General features: G+C 41.9%; 1 protein-coding gene across 2 annotated transcripts in view; it reads left to right on the plus strand.

Annotated features, from left to right (window-relative positions):
• The window catches only part of NEURL1 (neuralized E3 ubiquitin protein ligase 1), a 314,024-nt gene that overhangs the window by 167,088 nt on the left and 121,791 nt on the right, over window positions 1-25,145 (plus strand). The window lies entirely within an intron of this gene.

A 25,145-nucleotide genomic window follows, 5' to 3' on the forward strand; every position in this document is an offset into this window, starting at 1 on the left:
TACAAAATGCCCCCAGGTCATGCCAAGTCTTTGGTCTTCTTGCATGAACTACATGTTTGAGATATTCCCAGAGATTATATTAAGGTCAGGAGACTGCGATGGCTGCTCCAGAACCTTCACCTCTTTCTGCTGTAACCACTGAAGGGTCAGAATGAAGTTGGTCCTACCTTTATAGTAATAACAGTTTTACTCATCATGGAAGATTTTCTCCAAGATTTTCGAGGGGTCAGTGGGGATTTTTGCCCATTCATTAAAAAGAGAATTTGTGAAATCAGACACTGATGTTGGGTGAGAGGACCTGGCTCACATTCTCACTTTTACCACTTTAATGACATTAAGGTCAGTACTCTGTGTAGGCCAGTCAAGTTCTTCCACACCAGACTCCCCATGCCTTTTTGGACCTTGCTTTGTGTACTGGGGCATAGTCATGTTGGATGTGAGAACAGTGGAACCCAAATTGTCCCTAACAAGTTGGAAGCAAACTGTTCAAATTGTCTTGGTATGCTGAAGGGTTATGATTTCCCATTACTGGAGCTAAGGGGCCTAGGCCAAATCCTGAAATACAACCCCATAGTATTATCCTTCCTCCACCAAATCTTACAACTAGCACAATGCAGTTAGCAGGCAATGTTCTCCTGCCAATCACCAAACCAAGACTTCTCCATCAGACTGTCAGATCACCAAATTTAAGACTTATCCATCAGACTGTCAGATCACCAAACCAAGACTTATCCATCAGATTGTCAGATCACCAAACCAAGACCTATTCATCAGACTGACAGATGAAGAGATGGGTTCCATGTTTCCACTGCTCCAGAGTCCAGTTGCCACATGCTTTACACCACTTCATCTGATGCTTGGCATTGTACTTGGTGATGTAAAGTTTACATGCACATTTTCTGCTATGGGAACCTATGCCAAGAGCCTGCTATGCACAATTTTTCTTGCAGATTTTAATGTCAGATGAGGTTTGGTTATTGAGTCAGCAGAGTGTTGGCAACTCTGGAACTATGCGCCACAACACTGTTCTGTGGTCTCCACTTCATGGCCGAGATGCTAAATGCTTCCATTTCTAATAATACCACTTACGGTTCATCTTGGATTATCAAGGATAGAAGACATTTCCTGACCTGACTTGTTTACTATTACAGTACCATGCAAGAATTCAGTGAGCTCTTTAGAATGACCCATTCTTTCACAAAAGTGTTTGTAAAGGTGACTGCATTGGTAGGGGCTGGATTTTATACACTTGTGACCATAAGACTAAATGAAAATCCTGAATTAAATGATAAAGGTGGAGTCCAACCCGTTTGTCCATATGGAGTATATAGTGTGTAGACAGCTGTGATCTGTAAATGATTTAACTTGCATTCACCAAATGATGTTCTACTTTCCACAGGACAGTTTGTTCTTTTGTGTAATGGATGGACTACCACATGTTTTTATGGGAGGAGAACTTTGTTAAGAACAAAGCAACTGCTTCTATGTTTACACTAAACTGTACCATGGATTTCTGTAAAGATAAAGGCCAACCTAGACCTGCATCTCTGGTGAGAGACTAAAACACCTGGAAACCTATATGGACACCCCTTCTCGGAATAGATTTAAAGAGTGATACTGAGATCAGACCAATTTGAGTGTAGAACGCTGCTGAATTTGTGTGCGCCATATAAATAAAGAGCTATTTGTCAATTATACAGATATATTGAAGTTGGCCTAATATGGTACACATCTCTAGTTTTGTGAAACCAACTGGCTTAAATATGGACTAGCATAGATGGACAATCAATTGGCAGAATTTGGCATATCCCCAAGGGATGCAGATTTTAGAGTGGACTTTTTATTGATTTCACTCTAAATATGGAGCAGAATATATATATATATATATATATATATATATATATATATATATATATATATATATATATATATATATATATATATATTTTACACTTTGCATATGCATTTTATGATGATTTTAATATCCTTAAGAGACACCTGAAATTAAAATGACAGAAAGAAAGCATCAAACTTCCCCCTCAATAAAAGAAAAAATGCCACACACTAAAACTATATGTATTTAGAATATACAACTTGCTGTAAAATTTAGAGTAACCTCTGAAAGCGAATAAGTAATTAAATAAAAGCTGTAAAAAACAAACAAAAAAAAAAAAACAGAAAAACATTTTTTGTCTCTAAAAACTAGACAACGGGTATGTTTACATGGGCAGATTACCTGCAGAATGTCCATGGCGTATTTGCTGTGAAAGATTCGCAACAGATTATGCTACCATTGATTCCAATGGATCAGCAGAACATCCGCAATAGAAGCAGAATTGCATATTTTCCTCCAGACCTGTTGAAGTCAATAGTAGCAAAATCCACTGCGGACTTGCCGCAGCAAACACGCTTCGGAAGTTCACCTGTCTGAACGTCACTTGAAGGGGTTTTTCGGGGCTGAAACATTGATAGTCTGTCCTTTGTTTGATCGTTTATAGCATTGCCCATGGGGTTCTCCGCTTTATTATTTACAACAGGTGCCCTGTACAATAGCTCAAAGAAGAAATGGGCTCATTGTTTTAATACTGTTCCACTTCTTATTTGACGACGTTACCAGGTTCAGTCACATAAATATATATATATATATATATATCTCATGTGGTGTCCTTCCACTTGTCAGAAAGTGAAAAGCATGTAAAAAATAGTCCATACATCTTACCCTTATCACAGGGACGGTTTTAGGCTTGGCGTGGCCCTGGGCAAAATCAAAAGTTGGCCCCAAAGTCATAATAGTGCACTAACCAGATTTGCACATTTTTGGCCACTTCAAATACCATAAAAAATATCTAAAAAGCAATTGAAATGTCCCATCAAAACAAAAATGGTACCGATAAAAACTACAAATCACAACGCAAAAAAGGACCCTCATACATCCCTATATACAGAAAAATTGTAGAGTTATAGGGATCAGAATAGTACAATTTTAAACATACTAATTTTTGTGCAAAAACGAAAGTAGTAAAAAAAAAAACTATATAAATTGGGTATTGTTGTAGCCGTATGGACCTACAAAATAGAGATAGTGTGTCGTTTCTACCGAAGGGTGCACTTCGTAGAAACAGATGCCCCAAACTTTTACAAAATGGCGTTGTAATATTGAGGTTCTGAACCAGTGCGGGGTATGACACGGCATGCCTGCTACCCATCACCACTACAAGCAGCCACTGCTCTTTGTGGCAGAGGGCACCACCACCACCATCGCGCCTTATCCTAAGGTGGTGAGGGTGGTGTGATGAAGTCCCATGCGCCCCAGAAAAATTTGTGTCCACTCCTCCCCTCAGGTCTCCGGACATTTCCAAACCGGCTCTTCAATATACATTTCTTGCCTTCACCTCCCCGCTCTGTATTACTGGCTACTGCGTGTGTGCTGCTGCGGCCTCTGATCCTCCCACCTGACTTCCATCATCCTGACAGTTTTCTCACTTCCATAATCCTCACACTGAGGCCCCTTACACACTGCCGTTGCTACCCATCAAGAACGGACGTTAAAGTCTCTTTTTTTTTCTGATGAATTTAATGGTCGTTCTTGTGACAGGGAGCAATGGGCAACAACGGGTTCCGGCGGCTTCCATTTACTATTATGGGGGCCACCGTTATTTTTAGATGGGATTAGCGGGAGAAAAAGACAGAACAAGCAGTAATTTTCCTCCCGCTATTTCCCCGTGCTCCCCCAGCAGCCATCACACTGCCGTGTGCTAACGGCAGTGTGAAAGAAGCCTAACCTCACTCCCATCATCCTCCCACTGTCCCCAAACACACAGAGACATATACAGTGGTCCCTCAACATATGATATTAATTGGTTCCAGGAGAACCATCATATGTTGAAACCATCATATGTCGAGTATATATGTCTATGTAAAAATGGTAATTGGTTCTGGGGCCTTGGAACCATTGTATGTTGAATACATATCTCTATGGGAAACTGCTAATTGGTTCTGGGATGACTATTGTATGTGGAGTGTATGGGGAGTGTTTAACAAACCAGGGTGCCTCCAGCTGTTGCACAACTACAACTCCCAGCATGCATGTACAGCCATTGACTGTCTGGGCATGCTGGGAGTTATAGTTTTGCAACAGCTGGAGGCACACTGATAGGGAAACATTGATGTATGGGGTGTATAGTGAGTGTATGTATTGTATGTGATGTGTGACATCCTGTACAGTACTGTACAGTTCTTTAAATACCTTCAGTCCTGCCGACTACAGCTCTATAGGAAAGGAAGGGGAGGGCAGCTAGCAGCTCATTGGATGCCTGCAGCAAGATGCTGCAGGCTATTGGCTATGGCTGCACTGGGGGGGCGGGGCTTACACGGAGCTCACAGTGGAAGCCTACATGAGTTAGCAGGACAGCATGTGAGTAACAGGAGGCAGAACGGGGCACACGGGGACATTAAACAATTATCTGTCAGTTTCTGAAGTTGTCAGCGCTGTCAGATAGCTGTTTGTATGATGGCCCCGACACACAACAGCATCATATGTCGATGCTGCCTTCAACATACGATGGGCTCTGAGAGGCCATCATATGTTGAAATGATCATATGTCGGGGCCATCATAAGTCGGAGGGTCACTGTACGCATTTATATCCAAGAGTATACCTTGATAGCAATTGCATACTATACTTATACACACATACACAGATACCGTATTTATCGGGGTATACCACGCACTGGCCTATAACACGCACCCTCATTTTACCAAGGATATTTGGGTAAAAATTTTTTACCCAAATATCCATGGTAAAATGAGGGTGCGTGTAAGCGCGTGGATACCCCGATACACCCCCAGGAAAGGCAGGGGGATAGAGGCCGTCGCTGCCCGCTTCTCTACCCCTGCCTTTCCTGGGGTCTAGAGCGCTGCTGCCGGCCCTTCTCTCCCCCTGGCTATCGGCGCCGCTGCTCGTTCTGTCCCCCTGACTATCGGTGCCGGTGCCCGATTGCCCAATGGGGCGTCGATAGCCAGGGGTAGAGAAGCGGCGCCGACAGCCAGGGGGAGAGAAGGGGCAGCGGCACCCATTGCCGGCGCCGCTGCCCCGTTGCCTCCCCCCATCCCCGGTGGCATAATTACCTGTTGCCGGGGTCGGGTCCGCACTGCTGCAGGCCTCCGGCGTGTGTCCCCTGCGTCGTTGCTATGTGCTGCACGGCGCGGCGCATGACGTCAGTGCGCCGCGCCGTGCATAGCAACGACGCAGGGGACGCACGCCGAAGGCCTGCAGCAGCGCGGACCCGACCCCGGCAACAGGTAATTATGCCACCGGGGATAGTTACATAGTTACATAGTTAGTACGGTCGAAAAAAGACATATGTCCATCAAGTTCAACCAGGGAATTAAGGGGTAGGGGGGAGGCAACGCTGTTTTCCAAGCAGTGTGTTCCAGCTGTTTCAAAACTACAACTCCCAGCATGCCCAGACATCCATATCCTGTCCAGGCCCGCTGGGAGTTGTAATTTTGCACTGTTATATATCTGTGTTTATCAATATTGTAATTTTGCAAAATCTATCTAAACACTGTTTTGTAAACACTGATCCTATCTCAACCCCATATTCCGTCCCCATATCCCGTCTTCATATCTCAACCTCATATCCCGTCTTCATATCTCAACCACATATCCCATCCTCATATCCCGACCTCATATCCCATTTTCATATCCCGTCCTCATATCTCAACCTCATATCCCGACCTCACATCTCGACCTCCTATCCCGCCCTCTTAGCCCATCCTCATATCTCGACCTCATATCCCGTCTTCATATCCCATCCTCATATCCCGACCTCCTATCTTGACCTTATATCCCATCCTCATATCCCGACCTCCTATCTCGTCCTCATATCCCGTCCTCATATCCTGTTCTGATATTGCAACCTCATATGCTGTCCTCATATCCCGTCCTTATGCCCCATCCTCATATCCTGTCCTTAGGTGGGGCTGAGTTGTGATGAAGATATTGTAAGCTGAAAATAGAAGGGGACGTGGCTTTGTGGGACTGGGCATGATTTGCAAGCCAGACCGATGCACAAAAGGGATAGATAATAAAAGGGTGGGGCTTAAACAGTGGGTGTGTCTTTGTGAGATGGAGTGTGGCTTGCAAGTCAGACTGACACATTCACCTGGAGATACAGAGCGGAGCTTGTGGAGTAAGGTACTGGAAGTCCCATATACTTGCATGGAACTTGAAACAAAAATACATCTTTTATATAAGGGTGTAGGTAAGGGTTAATTTAACTATCATATATTTTTATTTGACATATAAGTAATATGTGTACCAGGTATTATTGAAATATCTCCAGCCGTACGGGAGTTATGTGAGATCATACATTTCCCATAGATTTGCATGGGACTTTAAACAAAAACCCTTACCCTCACAAATGGTGGTAGTTAAAGGTTAAATTAACTATCCTATATTTTAAGTGGACATATAAACAACATGTGACCAAGTATTATCGAAATATCTCCAGCTGTTTTGAAGTTATGCAGTAACATATATTTCCTATAGACTTGTATGGGACTTTAAACAAAAACCCTGACCCTGGCAAATGGGAGTGAGTAACCTATCCTATGTTTGTTGTTGAAATATTAGTAACATGTGAGCCAAGTTTCATGTTAATATCTTTAGCCGTTTGGACGTGATGCTGGAACATACACACACACACACACACACACACACACACATTGGGGGACGTGTATCATTATTTGTGTAGGGTAGAAGCAGTTTACCCCTTTTGCCGAATTCTAAATTATGCGCAGAAGCACATAAAAATATGGTCATTGCGCAAGACTTCTGCGGGTAAATGAAATGTACACAGTTAATGAATCCGTGCCTACTAAATATGTCACTCCAAGGTACACCGAAACCTACACATCTGGAGAAAATACTCCACCCGAATGTACGCAAAAAAAAAAAGACGCAAAAAAACAGCTTGCGCAAAATTTAGCGCAAAAGTTTTAACACACGACAGAGGTAAAAAATCTTTAATACATGTCTCCCATTGAGTTTTATATATATAGATGTAATGCACAGTGTTTGTACCGCACTCTCTTCCAACCAATTTCTGTATCACCTGTGCAGGGATGTGCCGGTCCCACCCTCGGATTGTTGCACACACTAGTAAAAAGAAGATCGTCCAGCGCAAAGTGTGCATGTAAAATCTTGCTTTTATTATAATATTCCAACAGAAATCACATACAAAGGGTAGTGTCTGACGCGTTTTGCACCTAGGTGCTTAATCGTAGACTGACCAGTCTACGATAAAGCACCTAGGTGCAAAACGTGTTAGGTTGCAGTTCCCCCACATTAGGTTGGCAGTATAGTTCCCCCACATTAGGTTGGCAGTAAAGTTCCCCCACATTAGGTTATAGTTCCCCCACAGTAGGTAGGCAGTATAGTTACCCCACATTAGGTTGTAGTTTACCCACATTAGGTAGGCAGTATAGTTCCCCCACATTAGGTTGCAGTTCCCCCACATTAGGTTGTAGTTCCCCCACATTAGGCTGGCAGTATAGTTCCCCCACATTAGGTTGGCAGTATAGTTCCCCCACATTAGGTTCACAGTATAGTTCCCCCACAGACATACAGCCTTCAGCCATATACAGTGTATGGCTGGAGGCTGTATGTCTCTGTACTGCCCCACTTCAGTGCTCTGTTCACCGCTTCTCCGGTCAGGAGTCATGATCTACGGTGGGGATCAAAAGTTTGGGCACCCCAGGTAAATGTGCATAAAGAAGCCAAGGAAAGATGGAAAAATCTCCAAAAGGCATCAAATTACAGATGATACATTCTTACAATATCTCAACAAAAGTTAGATTTTATTTCCATCATTCACACTTTCAAAATAACAGAAAACAAAAAAATTGCATCTGCAAAAGTTTGGGCACCCTGCAGAATTTATAGCATGCACTGCCCCCTTTGCAAAGCTGAGACCTGCCAGTGTCATGGATTGTTCTCAATCACCATCTGGGAAGACCAGGTGATGTCAATCTCAAAGGTTTTAATAGGACACAGGTGTATAGGGCAAACAACCGTCACGCTATCATCAAGTTAGCAACGATATTTCATTAGTAGCAGCATAGATGATAACATGCTCCGTGCTCCTTTCAGTCTAGCCCAACGTTTCGGGGGCACGCCCCCTTAGTCATGCGCCTAAGTTGGCGCATGACTAAGGGGGCATGCCCCCGAAACGTTGGGCCAGACTGAAAGGAGCACGGAGCATGTTATCATCTATGCTGCTACTAATGAAATATCGTTGCTAACTTGATGTCCTGTGAGACAACGTACCTGGAAATACTTGAATAAATGAAACAAAGTCTTTTTGCTAAACCGTGAGTCACTACTATTCCTGTGTACTCTCACCTAACTTCAGTTGCCGGCGTGACCATTGTTTGCCCTATACACCTGTGTCCTATTAAGATTGTTGAGCAGAGTTACTGGAACTCTGTTGTATGGGCCGTGTTCATATACACAAGTTTCGTACATAACTCGGTTATATGTTGATGTGGAATCTCAAAGGTTTTACATGCCCAGACTCATCTGACCTTGCCCCAACAATCAGCACCATGGGTTCTTCTAAGCAGTTGTCTAGAAATCTGAAACTTAAAATAATTGACGCTCACAAAGCTGGAGAAGGCTATAAGAAGATAGCAAAACGTTTTCAGATGTCACTATCCTCTGTTCGGAATGTAATTAAGAAATGGCAGTCTTCAGGAACAGTGGAAGTTAAAGCAAGATCTGGAAGACCAAGAAAAATATCAGACAGAATAGCTCGCAGGATTGTGAGAAAAACAATTCAAAACCCACGTTTGACTGCACAATCCCTCCAGAAAGATCTGGCAGACATTGGAATTGTGGTACACTATTCCACTATAAAGAGATACTTGTACAAATATGGTCTTCATGGAAGAGTCATCAGAAGAAAACCTCTTCCACGTCCTCACCGCAAAAGTCAGCGTTTGAACTTTGCAAATGAACATACAGACAAGCCTGATGCATTTTGGAAAAAAGTTCTGTGGACCGATGAGGTTAAAATTGAACTTTTTGGCTGGAATGAGCAAAGGCACGTTTGGAGAAGAAGGGGAACAGAATTTAATGAAAATAACCTCTGTCCAACTGTTAAGCATGGGGGTGGATCAATCATGCTTTGGGGTTGTATTGCAGCCAGTGGCATAGGGAACATCTCACGAGTAGAAGGAAAAATGGATTCAATAAAATTTCAGCAAATTGTGGATGCTAACTTGATGCCATCTGTGAAAAAGCTGAAATTAAAGAGAGGATGGCTTCTACAAATGGATAATGATCCCAAACACACCTCGAAATCCACGGGGGGATTACATCAAGAGGCATAAACTGAAAGTTTTGCCATGGCCTTCACTATCTCCTGACCTCAACATGATTGAAAATCTATGGATAGACCTTAAAAGAGCAGTGCGTGACAGACAGCCCAGAAATCTCGAAGAACTGGAAGACTTTTGTAAGGAAGAATTGGCAAAGATACCTCAAACAAGAATTGAAAGACTCTTGGCTGGCTACAAAAAGCATTTACAAGCTGTGATACTTGCCAAAGGGGGCAGTACAACATATTAACTCTGCAGGGTGCTCAAACTTTTGCAGACGACTTTTTTTGTTTTCTGTTATTTTGAAAGTGTAAATGATGGAAATAAAATCTAACTTTTGTTGACAAAATGTCTAATCTGTAATTTGATGCCTTTTGGAGGTGTTTCCATCTTTCCTTGGCTTCTTTATGCACATTAATACAAATTTTTACCTGGGGTGCCCAAGCTTTTGATCCCCACTGTACTGCTATGGCCTTTTGGCCATAGCAGTAGGTCCCGAGACTCGAGGAGCGGTGGTCGGAGCACTGAAGATGACATGCCGCTGGTAACTTACCATGTGCGTCCTTGCTGCTCCAGTCCGCTCTGCTCCTATGGGCGCATGCACGGGAAGTCTTTTAAAGTTAATGCGGGGCAGCAGAAAGGTAACTGGGATATCCTTGTGTCCCTAAAAGATCTTTCGGGACACAGGGATGTCCTGAATGTGAGGGGGGAAATGAATCTCGAGAGGAAATTGCCCCGTTGTCCCCCCCCCCCCAATCCGGCACTGAGCAGCCCGTAGGGGGCCCCCTGGTTTGCCTCGCCTTAACGCCGGCCCTGCCTTATCAGAAGGAACAAAGTCCTCTCTCCTTTTACACAATATTGCAGAAACATTGTAAAACGCTGACTATAACATCTGGCAGGGAGTATGAGGAACAGCAGTATGTACACAAAAGTCATAATAGAGTTCCTCAAATGGACTTCCTCTTTTACCAATAGATAACAGCACAACAATCAATTTCAGTTACAGTATATGATCTTTACAACATGGCATCTGTCAGGTAATGCTGGATAACAAAAAGCCTGTATATAGCATCCTATGTGCATCCCATACAATTACATTACATGCAATCAATATCCAGCTAGACAAGAATATAGATTTGCCAAAAATATAATACAAATAATATAATAAAATATAAATACAAAAATATATATTTACATACATATATATATTTACATACATATATATATTTACATACACATATATATATTTACATACACATATATATATTTACATATATATATACATACATACATATATATACATACATATATATACATACATATATATACATACATATATATACATACATATATACATATACACACATATATATACATACATACATATACATACATATACATACATACACACATATACATACATACACATACATACACACATACATATACACATACATATACACATACATACACACATACATACATACATACATACATACATATATATATATATATATATATATATATCGTATTTATCGGGGTATACCACGCACCGGCCTATAACAAGCACCCTCATTTTACCAAGGATATTTGGGTAAAAAAAGTTTTTTACCCAAATATCCATGGTAAAATGAGGGTGCGTGTGTGCGCGTGTATACCCCGATACAGCCCCAGGAAAGGCAGGGGGAGAGAGGCCGTCACTGCCCGCTTATCTCCCCCTGCCTTTCCTGGGGTCTAGAGCCCTGCTGCCGGCTCCTTTTCTCCCCCTGGCTATCGGTGCCGCTGCCCGTTCTCTCCCCCTGACTTTCGGTGCCGGCACCCATTGCCGGCGCCGATAGTCAGGGGGAGAGAAGGGCCGGCAGCAGGGCTCTAGACCCCAGGGCAGGCAGGGGCAGAGAAGCCGGCAGTGCTGGCTGTCTCTGCACCTGCAAAGCCGCTGCAGTTCATTGATTTAAAGCGCCCGCTTTAAATCATTGAACTGCATCGGCTTATCGGCGTATAACACGCACATAGACTTTAGGCTCAAAATTTTAACCTAAAAAGTGCGTGTTATACGCCGATAAATACGGTATATATATAACATTTGTTACTTGTATACTGGTATTAATTGGTACCTTAACCCCTTAAGGACCGGAGGTTTTTCCATTTTTGCATTTTCGTTTTTTGCTCCTTGCCTTTAAAAAATCATAACTCTTTCAAATTTACACCTAAAAATCCATATGGTGGCTTATTTTTTGCGCCACCAATTCTACTTTGTAATGACGTCAGTCATTTTGCCCAAAAATCTATGGTGAAGCGGGAAAAAAAATCATTGTGCGACAAAATTGAAAAAAAAACGCTGTTTTGTAATTTTTGAGGGCTTCCGTTTCTACGTAGTACATTTTTCGGTAAAAATGACACCTGATATGTATTCTGTAGGTCCATACGATTAAAATGATACCCTACTTATATAGGTTTGATTTTGTCGGACTTCTGGAAAAAATCATAACTACATGCAGGAAAATTAATACGTTTAAAATTGTCATCTTCTGACCCCTATAACTTTTTTATTTTTCCGTGTATGGGGCGGTATGAGGGCTCATTTTTTGCGCCGTGATCTGAAGTTTTTAACGGTACCATTTTTGCATTGATAGGACTTATTTATCAAGTGATTACTTATTAAGTGACCAAAAATGCACTATTTTGGACTTTGGAATTTTTTTGCGCGCACGCCATTGACCGAGCGGTTTAATTAATGATATATTTTTATAATTCGGACATTTCCGCACGCGGTGATACCACATATTTTTATTTTTATTTACACTGTGTTTTTTTTTTTTTATTGGAAAAGGGGGGTGATTCAAACTTTTAATAGGGGAGGAGTTAAATGATCTTTATTCACTTTTTTTTTCACTTTTTTTTTTGCAGTGTTATAGGTCCCATAGGGGCCTATAACACTGCACACACTGATCTTCTATGTTGATCACTGGTTTCTCATAAGAAACCAGTGATCAACGATTCTGCCGGATGACTGCTCATGCCTGGATCTCAGGCACTGAGCAGTCATTCGGCGATCGGACAGCGAGGAGGCAGGAAGGGGCCCTCCCGCTGTCCTGTCAGCTGTTCGGGATGCCGCGATTAGCCGCGGCTATCCCGAACAGCCCGACTGAGCTAGCCGGGAACTTTCACTTTCACTTTTAGCCGCGCGGCTCAGCTTTGAGCACGCGGCTAAAGGGTTAATAGCGCGCGGCGCCGCGAACGGCGCTGCGCGCTATTAGAGGCGGGTCCCGGCTTCACTATGACGCCAGGCCCGCCATGATATGACGCGGGGTTACTGTGTAACCCCGCGTTATATCAGAAGAGCAGGACCAAGGACGTACCGGTACGTCCTTGGTCCTTAAGGGGTTAAAGGGGTACTCCGGTAGAAATTTTTTTTTTTTTTTTTTATAAACTGATACCAGAAAGTTAAACAGGGTTAAAGAAAAATAAGTAGAGAACTAACTTTTTAAAAATGAAAGAAGCGATCTGATTGGTTGCTTTGGGCAACTGGACAACTTTTTCTCTGCACAAATTTTGATAAATCTCCAACAGTGTCCCAAAAAAGTTAAATGGAGCCATTCTGACCTGGTGTCCACAGGAGCAGCTAACTCTGGCACAGGTAAAGAGTAGTACAGAACATGTAATACCTTCCTGTACTGTAGGGGGCGCTACCAGACACCAGTCAGTGCATACACTTCAGAAATACAGGGGTTTTACCAGTGAAATGCACATTTTTATTGGTCAGTTCTTCCAGCCATTGACACGTTTCACAGATCTGGACTGTCCGTAGCATTGTATGTTGAGTCTGGTTTCAAGTTACAATGGGTGAGAAAAGACCATTATATATTAGAAATATTATAACCTGAGGCCATTGTAAGTTGACAGACCGCTGTGCTTACTTTTGTTAAAAAATAAATAAAAATTTCTCATACTTTGGAAGACTATGACATGTAGCACAGGTTCCCTCATTTATTGGAATGGGCACTGGATATATTAGCTAGGTTTTCAGTATCCAGACCCCCAAGTAATAACAGTAATATTACTATTATTATTTCTTAGAAGGACTCTGGTTCTAGTGATGGACTGAGGTTCCCACGTCTTAAAGATCTGGTGGCATAGATTAATAAAGCTGTAAGGCCCCATTCCCATTGTAAAATTTCCAGCCAGAAAAATTCCTGCTGGACATTCCGCAGGCATCGGCAGAACAAGTTGGCACTAGGACCGCTCAGAAATATACTGTCTCCATAAACAGCAATGCTGTTCATTCTTTCTGCGGAGTCCGGAATTTGAATTTCTACCATATGAACAGTACAGCAGAGTCCCATATATAATGAGTCCCATTACCGGATTCCTCTCGGCAATTCTGTCATGTGAATAGGGCCTAAAGGGGCTGACAATAGAAAATCATAGACATATTGCTGTTCCCTTACCTACAGGGACATTACTACAGGGTTATTCTGTGTTCTACTTCTATAGCTGCATTATACACCTCTGCATGTCGTAGGAAGGGGATCAGTTTTGTTTGCTCCTCATGAAAGGTCTGTCACCTGTGATAATGAAGTCAGAGGGATTAAACAGGATGTTGGGTGAATAAGTAGCTCAGGGTTATTATGTTCTAGTGATATGAACCAGTAATTTTATTATACTATATGTAAGGTTGGGAAAATTAAACACTGAATAAACAAAGCTTATGTACCACACTTCGTACTCTTATAATACTGTACTATAATTTTGATTGTTTATAAAGACAACAGAGCTCTTGTACCAGCTATTTGTGGCTGAGTAGACTCCATTGTAAAGTATGGTCAGAGAGAGCTCATAGATAGAGATGTCGCTAATTGTTCGCCGGCGAACAGTTCCGGCCGAATTTAGCATGTTAGCGTTCGCATCGCCGGGCAAACATATGTGAAGTTCTATCTGCCCCCTATAATTTAACATTGCAGTAAATTTTGACCCTGTGAGTCAGAGTCAGCAGACACATTACAGCCAATCAGCAGCAGTCCCTCCCTTCCAGACCCTCCTACCTCTTGCACGGACGCCATTTTAGCCTCATTCAGCATGCTGCAGGCTTAGGAAGTGGAGGGTCAGAGAAGCTGCTCCTGCTGTATAGGGAAAACGATAGCTAGGTTGCTGCTAGGTGGTGTATTCAGGGTCCAGTTTACTTCTAAAGCACTAGTGTAACATCTGCTTTAAGGACAGCAGCCAAAAAAAACCTTTTTAGGGCTGAAAGATATCAGTCCGTGTGTCTTGCAACAGCTGGAGGCACCCTGGTTGGGAGGGAACCGCTGGTTAAAAGCGGTACTCCAGTATAAAACTTAAGTTCCTTCAAGCAACTAACTACTACAGTATTCAAAGGGCTGAAAGATATCAGTCCATGTGTCTTGCAACAGCTGGAGGCACCCTGGTTGGGAGGGAACCGCTGGTTAAAAGCGGTACTCCAGTATAAAACTTAAGTTCCTTCAAGCAACTAACTACTACAGTATTCAAAGGGCTGAAAGATATCAGTCCGTGTGTTTTGCAACAGCTGGAGGCACCCTGGTTGGGGACCACTGCTTAAAAGGGGAACTCCTCTGGCAAGCTTTTTTTCTTTAAAACAACTAACTACTACAATATTCAAAGGGCTGAAATATATCAGTCCGTGTGTTTTGCAACAGCTGGAGGCACCCTGGTTGGGGACCACTGCTTAAAAGGGGAACTCCGCTGGCAAGCTTTTTTGCTCATTGTCACACTAGTGCAAATCACATTTGGTGTGACAGTTGTGCTAAATAAAACCAGTAGTCACTGTCAGTTCACGTCACAGTTGCCAGTTTTTTTGCCTGCAGGGCAAATTGTGTCACCCTAGTGCAAATCACATTAGGTGTGACAGTTGTGCAAATTTAAAAAAAAAATTCCTTTTTTGGCTGTTAAATAAAACCAGTCGTCACTGTCAGTTCACGTCAAAGTTACCAGTTTTTTTGCCTGCAGGGCAAATTGTGTCACCCTAGTGCAAATCACATTTGGTGTGACACTTGTGCAAATTTAACCAAAAAAATGACAGGCAGAGGAAGGCTACCCCGCAGGGGCCATCGTGGTGCTGGGATTCCCTTTGGCCCTAGAATGGCCAGTGTCCAGAGGCCACATACCCTGAACCCCCAAAGTTCTGAGGACTTAGTTAAATGGCTATCACAAGACACCCAATCAACTACAGCTTCCGCTCGGAACCTTGACGCACCATTTTTCTCCTCCTCTAGCTTAGCTTCGGGCACCTCTCATGCTACCATTTGCCCGCCTGCTGCCACCACCAACACTAGCACCACATCAGCTTTACTTGATCCGTCAGAGGAGTTATTTATACAACAGTTTGAAGACATGAGTGATGTGCAACCATTATTGCCAGAGGATGTAGTTAACAGGGATATGTCTCAGTCAGGCAGCATTACACACATGGACGTACGGTGTGATGATGTTGTGCCCGCTGCTGCTTCCTTTCTTGAGGTGTCAGATAGCAGTGAAGGTGTTGATGATGATGATGTGTCCGTGGATGCCACGTGGGTGCCCGCTAGAAGAGAAGAAGAGGGGGAAAGTTCAGATGGGGAGACAGAGAGGAGGAGGAGGTTATCGCAAGGAGCTAGTGGCACAGTCAGACAGCATGCATCGGCACCCGGGGTCAGCCAGACGGGACGTCAATCAACGCATGCTGTTGCCACCACCTTTTGTGTGTGTCTGCCTCTGACAACAGCGAGGCCATTTGCAACCTGTGCCAGAAGAAACTGAGTCATGGGAAGTCCAACACCCACCTAGGCACAACTGCTTTGCGAAGGCACAGGATGTCACATCACAAACGCCTATGGGATCAACATGTCAGTACAAGCAGCACACAAAGTCAAAGCCGCCATCCTCCTCCTGGTCCAGCATCTTCAGCCAGGTCAACCACTGCTGCCCTCCTTGCCCCCTCTCAACCATCCACCTCTCCGTCTCTCGCCTTGAGCAGTTCCTGCTCATCTGCCCACAGTCAGGTGTCTGTCAAGGAGATGTTTGAGCGCAAGAAGACAATGTCTCAAAGTCACCCCCTAGCCCGGCATCTGACAGCTGGCTTATCGGAACTGCTAGCCCGCCAGCTTTTACCATACAAGCTGGTGGAGTCTGAGGCCTTTAAAAAATTTGTAGCCATTGGGACACCGCAGTGGAAGGTACCCGGCCGAAATTTTTTTGCACAAAAGGCAATCCCCAACCTTTACTCCATTGTGCAAAAGGAAATTATGGCATGTCTGGCACACAGTGTAGGGGCAAGGATCCATCTGACCACTGATACCTGGTCTGCAAAGCGTGGTCAGGGCAGGTATATCACCTACACTGCGCATTGGGTAAACCTGGTGACGGTTGCTAAGCATGGAATGCATGGCTCTGCAGAGGAGTTAATGACACCACCACGACTTGCAGGCAGGCCTGCTGCCACCTCCTCTACTCCTCCTACTCCATCCTCTTCCATAACCCATCGGCCGAGTCCTCTTTCACTGCTGCGTCTTGCTCCACATAACCGACACCCCCCCCAGCTCCTCAGGTGCTATTCCACATCCCGGATACGGCAGTGTCACGCCATCTTGGGGTTGACTTGCCTCAAAGTGGAGAGTCACACCGCACCAGCGCTCCTGTCGGCCCTGAACGCACAGGTGGACCAGTGGCTGACTCCGCACCAACTGGAGATCGGCAAGGTGGTTTGTGACAACGGAACAAATTTGTTGGCGGCATTGAGGTTGGGCAAGTTGACACATGTGCCGTGCATGGCACATGTGTGTAATCTGATTGTACAACGCTTTATGCTCAAGTACCCAGGCTTACAGGATGTCCTGAAGCAGTCCAGGAAGGTGTGTGGCCATTTCAAGCGTTCCTACATGGCCATGGCGCACTTTTGAAAAGGATTTCTTTGTGTTTTTCATCGTCCTGCATTATAGAGTCTTCTGGACTTTCTGATAATTTAAACTTGAATTTTAAAGAGTACTAACCATTACACCAAGGAACGCTTGTTGCGTGTGATTTTTAAACTTAAATTTTCAAAAATAAATTACAGAGAGGGATGAAAATTTCTTAATAATGTTTCTCCGTCCTGCATTATAGAGTCTAATAGACTCTTGGATATGCGCTTGTTCTTATATTTCAGCCATGTGTACATGCTTAATTTTTCTGGCCTCTGGTGCTGCACTTTTTATGCTGCCGCAATTTTTCCGGGCGCTGCTACAGCTGCGGCTGCAACAATACCAAATTTTTTAGCCATATGTACATGCCTAATTTTTCTGGTACTCTCCGCTGACATCTCTGTCCATTTTAGCAACCGTGCATATTAGATGTATGGTAAGGGTAGCATGGTGGCTCAGAGGTTAGACTTGCAGCGCTGGGGCCTTGGGTTCAAATCCCACTATGTGCTGCCTAAAGGGGGGCTCTAACTATGTGCTGCCTAATATGGGGGAATCTATGTGCTGCCTAAAGGGGGGATCTAAATATGTGCTGCCTAAATGGGGCTCTATGTGCTGCCTAAAGGGAGGCTTTAACTATGTGCTGCCTAATATGGGGGAATCTATGTGCTGCCTAAAGGGGGGCTCTAACTATGTGCTGCCTAACATGGGGGAATCTATGTGCTGCCTAAAGGGGGGATCTAACTATGTGATGCCTAAAGGGGGGATCTAACTATGTGCTGCCTAAAGGGGGCTCTATGTGCTGCCTAAAGGGAGGCTCTAACTATGTGCTGCCTAACATGGGGGAATCTATGTGCTGCCTAAAGGGGTGATCTAACTATGTGCTGCCTAAAAGGGGGGAATCTATGTGCTGTCTAAATGGGAGATCGAACTATGTGATGCCTAAAGGGGGGCTCCATGTGCTGCCAAAAGGGGGCTAAAGCACGTTATTCCAAACCATTTAGGAATGTTAGGTGATTTATGCCCTTTATGGATTAAAACCAGACTCTGCATCAACTATGTAATTTTCCATGGGAGTTTTGCCATGGATCCCCCTCCAGCACGCCACAGTCCAGGTGTTAGTCCCCTTGAAACAACTTTTAAATCACTATTGTGCCCAGAAAGAGTCCCTGTGGGTTTTAAAATTTGCCTGCCCATTGAAGTCAATGGCGGTTCACCCGATTCGTCGGTTCGCGAACTTTTGCGGAAGTTCGCGGTCCGCGAACCGAAAATGTTATGTTCGCGACATCACTACTCAGACAGTAATGAAGATACTGTACACACATTCGAGTGCTGGGAGCTGTTCAATGGGTGCAGACGTTATAGAAATGATAAGGTTGTTTACCAATGGACACCTATGGTTACTGGGGCAGACATCTTCTCAGTGCTAATGTCCTGAGCTGTGACCAGCCATTGAGAGCTGCAGAGCACCGATGCTAGGACTGCTTAGAAATGAGCCATCTAATAGACTGCAATGCGTTTACGAGTAGAATCCGCAAAAGCTTTGAACAAGTTTAGGGTAGGGTCACTTGTAGCGCATCCGCAGCATATTTGACTCTGTGGATGCGCTACTGACAGTCCCAAGAATGTGCCTCCTGTTGCTCATGCGTCGTCCTGCTTTGTCTGCTTGTAGCCGCAATCCGCCACTATGAGCAGACACACAGCGATCTGCAAATCGCCACGCACATGCGCAGTGTACTCACAGGGGAAGATTTATCAAAACCTGCCCAGAGGAAAAGTTGCTGAGTTGCCCATAGGAACCAATCATATTGCTCATTTAATTTCTGAAAAGGCCTTTGAAAAATGAAAGAAGCAATCTGATTGGTTGCTGTTGGCAGCTCAGCAATTTTTTCTCTGAACAGGGTTTGATAAATCTCCCCCACAGACACTAGCTCAAGGAGCAGGGGGAGTGACAGCGATGTCTGTGAGTACACTACACATGCGCGCGACAACTAGTAGATCACTGTGTGTGTGCTCTTGGCGGCGGATTGCGGCTAGAAGCAGACAAAGCAGGACGCATGGGCACAGCAGGAGGCATACTCCAGGGATGGTCACTAGCTCATCCGCAGTGTCAATCCTACCCTTAATTATTTTGTGGACACCGGAATCAGGATTTTCATGCAGCGGAAATTCTGCCATGCGAACAGAGCGGCAGAATCCCATTGACATTGAAATGTCCTTGCAAATTTTTATGCAGAATTGCCGTGTGAACATACCCTGATGGTCATGCTCTGTGACCTGTTTAGAGGTCATTGTGCAGGGAAGGAGAGCTGTTACCATCACCTACCATCAATATGATAATAGCTATGGGAAGATGATAAATTAAAGAAAAACTCTACAATTTGACATAAAAATTTTATTTCAACAATGGGGGAGATCAATTGCACTGCCTTATAGTAAGATTCTCTTTGTTGCCCATAGTAACCAATCACAGCTCAGCTTTTCTTTTTTAACAGAGCAATATGAGAAGTGAACGCTGCACGCTGATTGGTGCTACGGGCAACAAAAAGAATCTTCCTATAAGGCAGCACCATAAATTTCCCCCAACATGATGACAATACATTACTGGAAGGTTGACAATGCAGGACGAGAATGCTGGTCCAAATAGCAGACAGTTGTCACACATGTCACCTCAGGATGAAAGTACTTATTCATTGGGTCAGGAGTAGGGCAATGGCTGCCATACACAGACGTAATCTCTGCTCTGATAGCTTAGATCAGAGATTCAAAGTGCTGATCAATGGAGATCAGAGGGATCTCCATTGATAAGCACTTTTTATGCCATATTTAAGTTTGCAGCCTTCAAACTGAGACTAAGACTGAGGTGGGACACCCTTTTATTGTTTAGTAGGGAATCTCTGTGACACGGTGTATCCCTAATCAACGCCATTGAAAGGACTACAGTCCACAGCCAATCAGTATAGATCCACATCAATAGATATGTATAGTTCAGTTCACTATAACAGCACCTCACATATAGTGTACACCATAGTACAGCAACACAGTCCTTTATACATATATGGGGACAGTTATTGAAACCTGTATAGGGAAGTCGACTAGTTGTCCATAGCAACCAATTAGGTTGCTCCTTTTATTTAAAAAGGCCTCTGAAGGATAAAAGACTTAATTGGTTCCTATGGGCAACTTGTCAACTTTCCCTCTACACAGGTTTTGCAAAATCTCCCTCAGAGAGTACACTGTATAGTATTGTGGTAAATAATATAAAGAACCCCATATAGATACTGTATTGTGCAGCACATCACCTCAAATAATGTAAAATACAGCCCTATAAGAGTTCAGACAGCAGATACAAAAAGTACAGTATAAAGGAGCAGAGGACTGCAGATAATGAAAAGTACCTCCCGATTTTGCAAATATTTAGAATGTAGTGATATATCTTCGTAATGACGAATATTCATTTTTTTTTATTAATATGCACGAATATATGCGAATATGCAAATATTTGAGAATATCGGCACTTCCAGTCAGAGGACACTGATTCCTCCCTTCTTTTAGGTGAGATATAATCGCAATGTAAATTTCATTACAAATTTTCGCATAAAAAAAAAAAAGGGAACAAACATCCATATTACAGCACACTATGGCAGCACATATAATATCCATATATATACATATATTACAGCACACTATAGCAGCACATATAATATCCATATATTACAGCACACTATAGCAGCACATATAATATCCATATATTACAGCACACTATATCAGCACATAATATCCATATATTACAGCACACTATGGCAGCACATATAATATCCATATATATACATATATTACAGCACACTATAGCAGCACATATAATATCCATATATATCCATATATTACAGCACACTATAGCAGCACATATAATATCCATATATTACAGCACACTATAGCAGCACATAATATCCATATATCCATATTACAGCACACTATAGCAGCACATATAATATCCATATATATCCATATATTACAGCACACTATAGCAGCACATAATATCCATATAATACAGCACACTATAGCAGCACATATTATCCATATTACAGCACACTATAGCAGCACATAATATCCATATATTACAGCACACTATAGCAGCACATAATATCCATATAATAAGGCACACTATAGCAGCACATAATATCCATATATTACAGCACACTATAGCAGCACATATTATCCATATAATACAGCACACTATAGCAGCACATAATATCCATATATCCATATTACAGCACACTATAGCAGCACATATAATATCCATATATTACAGCACACTATAGCAGCACATAATATCCATATATCCATATATTACAGCACACTATAGCAGCACATATAATATCCATATATTACAGCACACTATAGCAGCACATATAATATCCATATATATCCATATTACAGCACACTATAGCAGCACATATAATATCCATATATATATCCATATATTACAGCACACTATAGCAGCACATAATATCCATATAATACAGCACACTATAGCAGCACATAATATCCATATATCCATATTACAGCACACTATAGCAGCACATAATATCCATATATTACAGCACACTATAGCAGCACATATAATATCCATATATATCCATATATTACAGCACACTATAGCAGCACATATAATATCCATATATTACAGCACACTATAGGCAGCACATAATATCCATATATTACAGCACACTATAGCAGCACATAATATCCATATAATACAGCACACTATAGCAGCAAATAATATCCATATATTACAGCACACTATAGCAGCACATAATATCCATATATATATCCATATATTACAGCACACTATAGCAGCACATAATATCCATATATCCATATTACAGCACACTATAGCAGCACATAATATCCATATATTACAGCACACTATAGCAGCACATATAATATCCATATATATCCATATATTACAGCACACTATAGCAGCACATATAATATCCATATATTACAGCACACTATAGGCAGCACATAATATCCATATATTACAGCACACTATAGGCAGCACATAATATCCATATATTACAGCACACTATAGCAGCACATAATATCCATATATTACAGCACACTATAGCAGCACATAATATCCATATAATACAGGACACTATATCAGCACATAATATCCATATAATGCAGCACACTATAGCAGCACATAATATGCATATAATGCAGCACACTATAGCAGCAAATAATATCCATATATTACAGCACACTATAGCAGCACATAATATCCATATATATCCATATATTACAGCACACTATAGTAGCACATAATATCCATATAATACAGAACACTATAGCAGCACATAATATCCATATAATGCAGGACACTATAGCAGCACATAATATCCATATAATACAGCACACTATAGCAGCACATAATATCCATATATTACAGCACACTATAGCAGCACATAATATCCATATATCCATATTACAGCACACTATAGCAGCACATATAATATCCATATATTACAGCACACTATAGCAGCACATAATATCCATATATCCATATTACAGCACACTATAGCAGCACATATAATATCCATATATTACAGCACACTATAGCAGCACATAATATCCATATATCCATATTACAGCACACTATAGCAGCACATATAATATCCATATATTACAGCACACTATAGCAGCACATAATATCCATATATCCATATTACAGCACACTATAGCAGCACATATAATATCCATATATTACAGCACACTATAGCAGCACATAATATCCATATATCCATATTACAGCACACTATAGCAGCACATAATATCCATATAATACAGCACACTATAGCAGCACATAATATCCATATTACAGCACACTATAGCAGCACATATAATATCCATATATATCCATATTTTACAGCACACTATAGCAGCACATAATATCCATATATTGCAGCACATTATAGCAGCACATAATATCCATATAATACAGCACACTATAGCAGCACATAATATCCATATATATCCATATAATACAGCACACTATAGCAGCACATAATATCCATATATTACAGCACACTATAGCAGCACATAATATCCATATATTACAGCACACTATAGCAGCACATAATATCCATATATTACAGCACACTATAGCAGCACATAATATCCATATATTACAGCACACTATAGCAACACATAATATCCATATATCCATATTACAGCACACTATAGCAGCATATAATATCCATATAATGCAGGACACTATAGCAGCACATAATATCCATATAATGCAGGACACTATAGCAGCACATAATATCCATATATTACAGCACACTATAGCAGCACATAATATCCATATATTACAGCACACTATAGCAGCACATATTATCCATATAATACAGCACACTATAGCAGCACATAATATCCATATATCCATATTACAGCACACTATAGCAGCACATATAATATCCATATAGATCCATATATTACAGCACACTATCAGCACATATAATATCCATATATATCCATATTACAGCACACTATAGCAGCACATATAATATCCATATATATATCCATATATTACAGCACACTATAGCAGCACATAATATCCATATAATACAGCACACTATAGCAGCACATAATATCCATATATCCATATTACAGCACACTATAGCAACACATATAATATCCATATATATCCATATTACAGCACACTATAGCAGCACATATAATATCCATATATATCCATATAATACAGCACACTATAGCAGCACATATAATATCCATATATATCCATATAATACAGCACACTATAGCAGCACATATAATATCCATATATATCCATATATTACAGCACACTATAGCAGCACATATAATATCCATATATTACAGCACACTATAGCAGCACATAATATCCATATATTACAGCACACTATAGCAGCACATAATATCCATATAATGCAGGACACTATAGCAGCACATAATATCCATATAATGCAGCACACTATAGCAGCACATAATATCCATATAATACAGAACACTGTAGCAGCACATAATATCCATATAATGCAGGACACAATAGCAGCACATTATATCCATATAATGCAGGACACTATAGCAGCACATAATATCCATGTAATACAGCACACTATAGCAGCACATAATATCCATATATTACAGCACACTATAGCCATATAATACAGCACACTATAGCAGCACATATAATATCCATATATTACAGCACACTATAGCAGCACATAATATCCATATAATGCAGGACACTATAGCAGCACATCATATCCATATATTACAGCACACTATAGCAGCACATAATATCCATATATTACAGCACACTATAGCAGCACATAATATCCATATATATCCATATATTACAGCACATAATATCCATATAATACAGAACACTATAGCAGCACATAATATCCATATTACAGCACACTATAGCAGCACATAATATCCATATAATGCAGGACACTATAGCAGCACATAATATCCAGATAATACAGCACACTATAGCAGCACGATAACGGTAGGTACCCTGCCAAAGCAGGAGTACCCGGGGTGTTTGCAGGGAGGTGCGGAACCTAATGGCCACACACCCCTAGACCACCAGGAGGGACACCCAGAAGGGCTACCGCATCCTGACAAATCCTGTGAACACACAACACGCAAAAAGTGACACAGTGAGACAAAAAAGAAATAAATAAGTGAATGTGTGCAGATATACTGCCCGGACATCCGGCCGGATCTATAAAAATTTCTCTGATCCTAGCCAGAACCCCGGGAATCAAGAGGTGAGTGCCACAAGGTGAAGAGATTA

The sequence above is a fragment of the Hyla sarda genome, chromosome 7 (assembly GCF_029499605.1).
Source record: "Hyla sarda isolate aHylSar1 chromosome 7, aHylSar1.hap1, whole genome shotgun sequence".
In the NCBI taxonomy this organism is placed as follows: domain Eukaryota; kingdom Metazoa; phylum Chordata; class Amphibia; order Anura; family Hylidae; genus Hyla; species Hyla sarda.